The sequence below is a fragment of the Lactuca virosa genome, chromosome 7, assembly GCF_052849685.1.
Source record: "Lactuca virosa cultivar CGN04683 chromosome 7, Lactuca_virosa_CGN04683_v6, whole genome shotgun sequence".
Classification (NCBI taxonomy): Eukaryota; Viridiplantae; Streptophyta; class Magnoliopsida; order Asterales; family Asteraceae; genus Lactuca; species Lactuca virosa.
The window spans coordinates 264,745,587-264,754,463 of NC_136432.1; positions in this window are offsets into that span (position 1 = coordinate 264,745,587).

The following is an 8,877-nucleotide window of genomic DNA, read 5'->3' on the forward strand; positions in this document are numbered from 1 at the left end:
TGGAACTAAGTCGATTCTGAACTCGACTTGACGTTGCGGAGGTAATCCTAGGAGTTCTTCTGGAAAGATGTTGGGAAAGTCGCGTACTACTGGAATGTTCTGGATATCTTTCGTTTCTTGGCTCACATCGACCACATGCGCAAGGAATGCGCGACATTCCTTTCGCAAGAATTTCTGAGCTTGAATGCTCGAGACGATACGAAGGTTCGTGCCGGGTTTGTCGCCATAAACTACTAGAGTTTCGCCAGACAGCAGATTAAGGAGAACTGCCTTTTCGTAACACATGATGTCGGCACGATGAAGACTCAACCAATCCATGCCGATAATGACGTCGAAACTTTTAATTGAGACCGGCATGAGGTCGATCGAAAATGAATGGCTATCTAGTGTTAGGGTACACCCTATGTATATACTGCTAGTGCTCTCTGTCTTTCCATTAGCAATTTCTACAGTGAACGGTTCTTTAAGTGCTCGTGATTTTTTCTTAAGTAAATGAGCAAATTTTTGGTTCACGAAACTCCTCTCCGCTCCACTATCAAACAGAATGCATGCATAAGAGTTATCGAGGAGAAATATACCCGTGACCACTGTGGGGTTGGCAACCGCTTCCTCGTGGCCTATGTCCAGAGCCCTTCCCACTCCACCAGCATTCCTTGCCTTAGGGCAGTCCCTCTTGTAGTGGCCCACCTCGCCACAACTGTAGCAAGCTTGACCCACTCCGGCGCCGAGGACTTGGTTGAGTGGCCTCGTCAGTGCTTTGCAAAAACGGGCAGTATGCCCCTTCCTGTTGCAGTTTGAACACCGCATTTCCCGGCAGGTTCCTGTGTGGTGGAAGTTGCATTTGTTGCACTTAGGCCAACTTTCAGCGTATTGCTTTACCGGAGCAGCAGCGGCAGGTGTTATCGCAGCATGTACTGCCACGACCTGCTGCTTTTTGGTAGCCTTCTTCTTTTTCTTGTCATCCCAGAACTTCCGCTTGGAATCAGCGGTTCTGGAAGGTTCTGAGATGGCCAGGGTTGTTGTTGCGGCCGGGGTACGAACCCCATGGTCTATAAGCCGCTGTGCCAATCGCTTGGCACTATCGAATGTAATGGGGTTTGAAGCCAAACATTTCCCTGGAATGGAGGCACCAGCCCCCATATGTATCTTTCTATCTTCTTTCCCTCTGTATGAACCATGTTGGGACAGAGGGCCACCAGCTCGCAGAACCTGGCGGTGTAGGAGACTATGCCGGAGCCCTTCATGGTTAGGCTCCACAGTTCCTCCTCCAGTTTTTGATCTCGCCCCTCGGGCAGTACTCTTCGATCATTAGCTCTCTCAGAGCTTCCCAGCCCATAGCATTAGCCACTATTAGAGATAGTGACTTGACATGGCTATTCCACCATGTCAGGGCTTTATCCTCAAAGGTGCAAGCAGCGAACTTGACCTTGCTCCCTTCTGGATAGGAGCAGATTTCGAAAACCGATTCGGTCTTCTCGAACCATTGCGAGAGGGCAATGACTCCGCTAGTCCCTCTAAAGGACTTGGGCTTGCAGTTAGTGAAGTCCTTATATGAGCACTCTCTCAAGCGCACAGGAGCTTCACCATGAGTAGATTGAATAGGTGTTCCTCCTCCAGTGGAACCAGAAGAATGATATTGAGCCATGGCTGTTGCCACAGCCGCAGCTACAGCAGCATTTAGAGTTGCCGTGTCGATTTGAGGAGCAGGTGGTGTTGCAGTTGATGGAGGATCGCGTCTCATTGATCGACGTGGAGGCATATTTTAACTATAAGTTTAGAAAGATGAAGATATTAATAAGAATTTAATAGGAAATTGATTAGAATGACTCATGGACTAACTCTCCATAGCCCAACGGCACAATTGAATAGCATGATTGAATGTAGATCGAGTACTAACAGATGATAGCATTTGGATATTGATTTCCATGAGATTAGATATCTGTCAATAATACTGGTATTACATATGTAACAAGTTCGGGAAAAATGGCCTATAAGTAGGCCTTACATCAACCAAAATGGGAAAATTTTGACAGAACTATGACCTAATCAAGACCTAACAGGTCTAAGTTTTACAAGGATAGGAAATTAGAATAGCGTTTTTACACAAAATAGTTTATATCCAAAAGAGAAGTCGATGAGACTCTATCGGCGACGAGAACTACTAGAGTGAGTTCTTGACTCCGACAGACGACGTTCAATGTCCCTCACGCGCCTATCAGATCTTGCTTGCTGAGCTCGAAGTTCCCTGACTTCAGCAAGTTCCCTCTGCAGAGCTGCATTGCGGACCTGAGTCCTTTCATTAGCAGACTCTAGCTGGCGAATGCGGACTGTGTTAACGCCAGAGTTGGCGTCAATCTCCACGACTCGGTCGATAGTTGCTCGACCCTGTTCGGTGTTCCGAGAAATCCTCCGAACCATGATGGGTAGGACCCTGTCAGCTGAACCTCCCTCGGTGAGGTTGTAGAAGCTTCTGTCTCCATTGTAAGGAATGGGTTGACCCTGTTCCTGACTCCATCTATTCAAGTTTGTAGCCCACAGAGGTGTGGGTCCTTGAAATGCTGGACGGGGGTTTGGGTTTGGGTCTTGAGCAGCTGGGGGTTGGTTGTTGACTTCTAGCTCTGAGTCTGAACCATCAGAAAAGCCTTCAGCTTCGTGATCATCCAATGGGATTGGGTGATCATCTTCTGGCTCTTCTCCAAGCCATCCTGCATTGCCGTTGTTGGGGTAGTACGGGTCTCCAGGAAGATGGAATCCAGCCATTTTATCTACGCGATAAAAGGGATAAAGAAATAACTAAATAGACGAACTAATTAGATAATTATAAGATGATCTTTATCAGTTACCTCAACATTTGCGTAGTGCATACCAGTCATATGTAACCAAGACAGGATAGACCTTCGAATAAGTGACCCTAACTCTAAGCCCACAACCAAACAAGGAACAGGAAGTAAAGCAAAGATCGCAGATTCTAAGTCTATGATATCAAAGATACATATAACCTTAGCGTATCCACTCAGCAACTATTGATATACTAATAAAGACCTTTAGTTCTCAGATAAGTAATTATAGTAACACAAAATACTCCTATAGTATTTTAAGTTTATGTTCTGTTCTTATGTTTTCATTGTAGTAGTGTTGGTAAGTTTTTAGACTTGTTGCAACCTCACAACCACTCTTAGGCACATGTTAGTCAATCCTCGGATAATATAGTTGATCAGGCTATATCTTCCCAGGGTTGACTATATGTCTCTAAGTCTAATTGTGTTGCCCAACAATCGTAATACTTTTGTTCTGTCCTAGTGACACTGATTTTAGTATGAATGCTGGTATGTATACTTGGTTAAATATTTTATTATTTAAAAGTATAAACTCTTTATCAGAGTATTTTAATCCCGTTGTGTTTATAGTTCGTATATCTTTTATGGGTTGATATACTCGATTCACTATAAACAATGTTCTGATACCAATCTGTCACACCCCAAAACCGGAACGGCGGAATCGTTCGGGGGTGGAGGACGTCATGTACAGTATCACAACAATGCATAGTAGTAAACAAGCAACAACATAATCCATTGAATTAATAGTATAATTTAATACAAGTGTGTTCTGCCAAGTTAAATAGACACCAAAATATGAATCAAAATAAAAGATGAGTCTTGAACGAGCTCCATCTTCTCAAAACCTGGCACCGGTACCTGTCTACTGGTGACCTGAGAATACAAGTTATTTTGAATGAGTTTATCAGCTTTAAAGCTGGTGAGTTCATAAGTATTTTAGTGTCATTGTTTGTATGAAAGTGTTTGTAAGTACGTGATGTATAAGTTTGTAAAAGTTTGTAATTGTTTGAACTCTCCTAGAAAACCCTATGTTTCCTACTAAAAGTAGCCTTCTACCAAGGCATCTAGTGTCTGTGTGTGTGTCTCTTGTAAGAGTATGTATTTTCCCAAATCTGACTATCATTAACCAAAAATATCATTTTTACATTTCTGTTTATTGTGTGAAGTTCACAAAGTGAATGCAATGGGAAAATAAAATAGTACTGTAGTGTTGTATTAAGTAACTACCGATGTACTAACTACCTTAAACCAATTGTTATTTACAGTACCATGTGATCGGCCTGTACCCTGCTACCGACTATAAACACGACGATGTAAGACGTCGGAAAAAAATGACGTTTGGCACCCGTAGACTTGCAAGTCCCACTGTAGCGAGCAACAAGGTGTAGGATAGTCAATCCAATATAGATCTATACACAAACTCAAACGCTCTCCATTTAAGGAGATTTTGGATACATAACGGGCCATGACAGGTGATTCCATGCCCCGTTACGTGGCTCACATAACTGTAGAAATGTTCTAGTATATGTATGTGCTAGCTGTATTGTGTGTTCTTTCCCTGTCTAGCATGTATGTATGTTCTCTCTGTATGGTATTGTATGTTCTCTCTATATGGTATTGTATGTTCTCTCTGTATGGTATTGACTCATGTATGAACTGACTCATTGTATGTTTCACTGTTCTAGTAATAGTATTAGTATCTCCCTAAACTATACCTATTATAGCTTACTAGTAATGTTGTTTGTGTGTATGAACATGTTAGTGTACCTTTGCTACCCAAAGGTATTGAACTGAATGGAAGAAGGAACTTTTATATCTATATACATATACATAATATATAACTAGGATTCAAACGACCTTCGGACAAATAACCTGAATACCCTAAGTCCACAACCAAACAAGGAACAGGAAGTAAGGTGAGCTATCAGTCCTAAGTCCTTTCAATCCTACTTATATAACTATATCTATATAGATACACATTTAACAGAATATAAGTTTAAAAGAGTTTAAATAAAAGTATTTGACATGTAAAAGAGTTTGTAAAACAGTTTGAAGTAGTTTGTTTGATAACACAGTTTGAAAAGTAAGAAATCCACTTGTTTGGTAGTTATTAATCACATGTGATTGATATAATAACTATAATAGTTAAACTTGTATTCCCCCCATAAAAGCATTTAAAATCATTTAAAAGGTTGATTAAGGGGTATGAACTCACTTGTAGTGAGTGGTTTGGATGAACGAATGTTATAGGATGCTAAGTGTCAAGTGAAGACTTGAACACACACAAGGATCCTAGTTAACATATAATAACACATATATGTATCCAGTTAGTCATTAAACAACTAATTAACCAAGTTAAGACATCCTAAGACATGTAAAACACTTGATTTAAGTGCTATAAGTCCTAAGGATTGCATCTAAGGGTTGTAGGACTTGGCTATTGAGTTTAGGGTCCAAGGGTAAACTCTTTATGAGTTTACGGTTTTGTGACCAACTCCCTTGGAGTTTACGGTTGTAAACCCATGAGTTTACGGCCGTAAACTCATGGTACTTCTACCATTTTGTGTTTTGAAGCTTTATAAGTCATAAGAAGCATTCCTACTTCAAGTCTAAGCCTTAGGAAGTGATTAGGGCAACATTTCACCCCTTTATGGAGTTTACGGCCCATGGACCATTTCTCCATGTGTTTACGGCCGTAAACTCTAATGGTTCATGGTCTTTTTCATGTTTAAGGTCCTAATCACATCAAGGATATGATCTATACTAGTATCCAAGGCTTGGTAAGAGGTTAGGGCACACAATGGCCCATTCATTAGGGTTTACGGTCCAAGAACATGTTGGACCGTAAACACCTTTGATCTTGTGTTTCTTTGTGTTTTCTAGTTGATTAAGAAGTGTAACAAGTCTTATAACACACTAGGGTAAGAGTACTTACAATAGATAAGCTTGAAAGGGTGTTAAAAGTCCAAGAACACTAGTGTGTGTTCTTGGTGAAATTAAGAACACTTGAAGATCTATACAAATGGAATGATTTCACGAATGAAATCATGTAAGATCACTAGATTAAGTAAGATATCAACTAATTAGGGCAAGAAACACTTACTAAGTTGAAGATCAAGAAGGAAAATCGGATGATACTTGAGAGGATTTGATGTTCTAGTTTGGAAATTGTGAAAAAAATGAGTAAAATGACTAAGTGTCATATTTATACTCTTTGGAGTTTACGGCTGTAAACTCCATGTTTAGGCCGTAAACTCCAAACTCTTGGAGTTTTGAGACTTTATTGTTGCACAATAAACCCTAGGACATCCTCTCTCCAGTTATCTCCTGAAGTACTAGGCTCTATAACACTCAAACTGACTCTACACAGCTCAAAAGTTAGTAGAAACAGTTTTGACTTCTATTGAAGTGAATTGTTGTACATAATAGAAATTTCGGGTTGTCACACTTTTTATGATCTTGTTATCATTTCAAGAACATCATTCAATCTTCTTATAAACCCGGTAATTTCACTAGTTTACACGAAGAACACCTGGATGAAAACCTTTGAATCATCTTAGAAACTTGCTTAGGATCATCAAGTGTTCATCATTCATAAAGAACATAGGGCTATGAACCCTTCATATTCTTGGGCCGTGAACACCTTCAGGGCCATGAACCCTTCATGATTCTTGGGCCGTGAACACCCCTCCTGGCCGTGAACACCTATCAGCTTCCATTTTAACTTCTAACACTCCTATTTGTAAGTTATACTTGCAAATTACTCCAGTTTCTAATCATTCCTATGATTATATTAGCTAATTGGTTGCACATATGCTATACAAATTACTATATAGGACTTGTTTTGCTACGGGATTACACTTGTGGAACTAAACATCCTATATCAAATCATCATTTGAATCACCCTCCAAAAGGTGAGTTCATACCCCCGTATTTTCATAATTTTTACAGTTTTAAATGGGGGGGGGGGGGATACAAGTCTAACACAAAGATTTTGTGTTACCAATAAATGGTTTCAAAATATATCACAAAATGAATTTCAAATATTTTCAAATCAAATGGTTTCAAATTTTATTAAATGACATCAAGTCACCAAAAGTATTTCAAAATGTTAAATTCTTTAAAATAATTTTATAAACTTATATTTTTCCCCAAAAATCATATTCATATACATATATATACATATATATATATATATATATATATATATATATATATATATATATATATATATATATATATATATAAGATTTAAAGGACTTAGGACTGATAACTCACCTTATTCCCTTTTCCTTGTTTGGATGTGGGCTTGAAGTATCGGTTATTTGTCTGAATGTCGTTTAAATTTTAGTTATATATTTGTATATGTATATAAATATAAAGGTTATTTATTCAGTTTCAATACCCTTTGTAACATGTCGAGCAAGGGGTTGCATTCATGAAAAGTTAGTATCAATACAGATAGTACATATAAATTATAATAGGTATAATTTATGATTCAAGAACAGTAATTCACGAGTCAAGTATACTAGACTACACCGTTTTACAAGAATAAGGGTTTGATTCAAAACTAAACAAGAGTATACAACTTACAAATACATTCCAAGTATCCTAAATAAGGAACATACTATAAATCATTTATTTCAGAATGATTGGGTTTTCATTATTATTATACATGTAACGTCTATATGGTTTTTATGAGTCAATAAATTCAAGTTGTTTAATTCACTTAAACAACATAGTTAAAGTCCTGATATTATAACCAGAATCTCCAGTTGGGGATCGAAACAAGTGTATATAGATCTATATTTGGATTGACAACCCCGCACTCGGGCTGCTAGCTACAGTCGGGCATACACGCCTAAGAGTGACAATTGTTATCAACAGTTTTGACGCCTTCAAAGCGTTTATTTCAGGCCACCTAGTCTTAGTATGGTTATAATAACTCATTAAAAAGATATTAACAATACTTTAGTGTATAATTAACTAAACATGTGTACATTTTCAATGTATTAGTTTACAACAACAGCTGGTGAAGCCAGACACACTCACTTTTACAGTTTTACAAAAGAATACAAAAACAGAACATTGATTTAGAAATAGAACGGTTTTATGAGATTAAAACTACTTTTCATATACAGCAGAAAATATAGGATTTTCTGGAACAGTCTACATATTCATAGAACAGAAAACGTACTTTCAAACTTAAATACTTATGCACTCACTCAACTTTATGTTGTAGACAGGTACTCCCCGAGCTTTTGAGAAGATGGAGCCATTTTGAGTCATGTCTTCTGTATTTTGCTATAACTATTTTGGAGTCAATATACAGTGATTGAACCCATGTAAAAACGTGTACTTATTAATGCAATGGCTGTTTGTACTTTGATTACTATAATGCATGTGTTGTGATACTACAAATGAAGTCATCCACCCCCGAACGTTTCCGCCGTCTGGTTTGGGGGCGTGACAATTAGATGTATAAGGACTAGATTGCAATCGTTCAATAGTTGAACAAAGGAGAGGATCCTGAACCTTCCAAGGGGTGGATGGTTCTGGGAGCCCTAGGTAGGGTTTCTAGAAGCCTCCAAATGAGATAAGGGAACTAGATAATTGTAGATTAAAATTTTATTATTTTGAACTCAATTCTAGGGTTTCTGGGATTATCTAGCAGCTATATAAAGGGTCATAACCCCTTGAATTTTCGGTTACTGCCTCCTCCTATAGAGAAATCTGATTTTATCCTCTCACTCTCTCCTTATTTGATTATAGGGTTCCCTAGGTTTTCGTTGTGGCGTGTTAGACGTTACCATACAATTGGAGCTAGGTTTTCCAAGGATACTTCAAGAGGTTGACTAGCTTAATTTGACTTAAGCAAAAGTATGTCTCTTACTCATGATTTTGATTATTATTAGGGTTTTAGTTTTGTTTCATAAAGTATGTTGTTATTAATAGTGAAAAGCCATAGAATGTTCTAGGTTGCATGTACCCTTAAATGTTAAGTGAAATTCCGCAAGTACAACGATATTCTAGCCTTAAA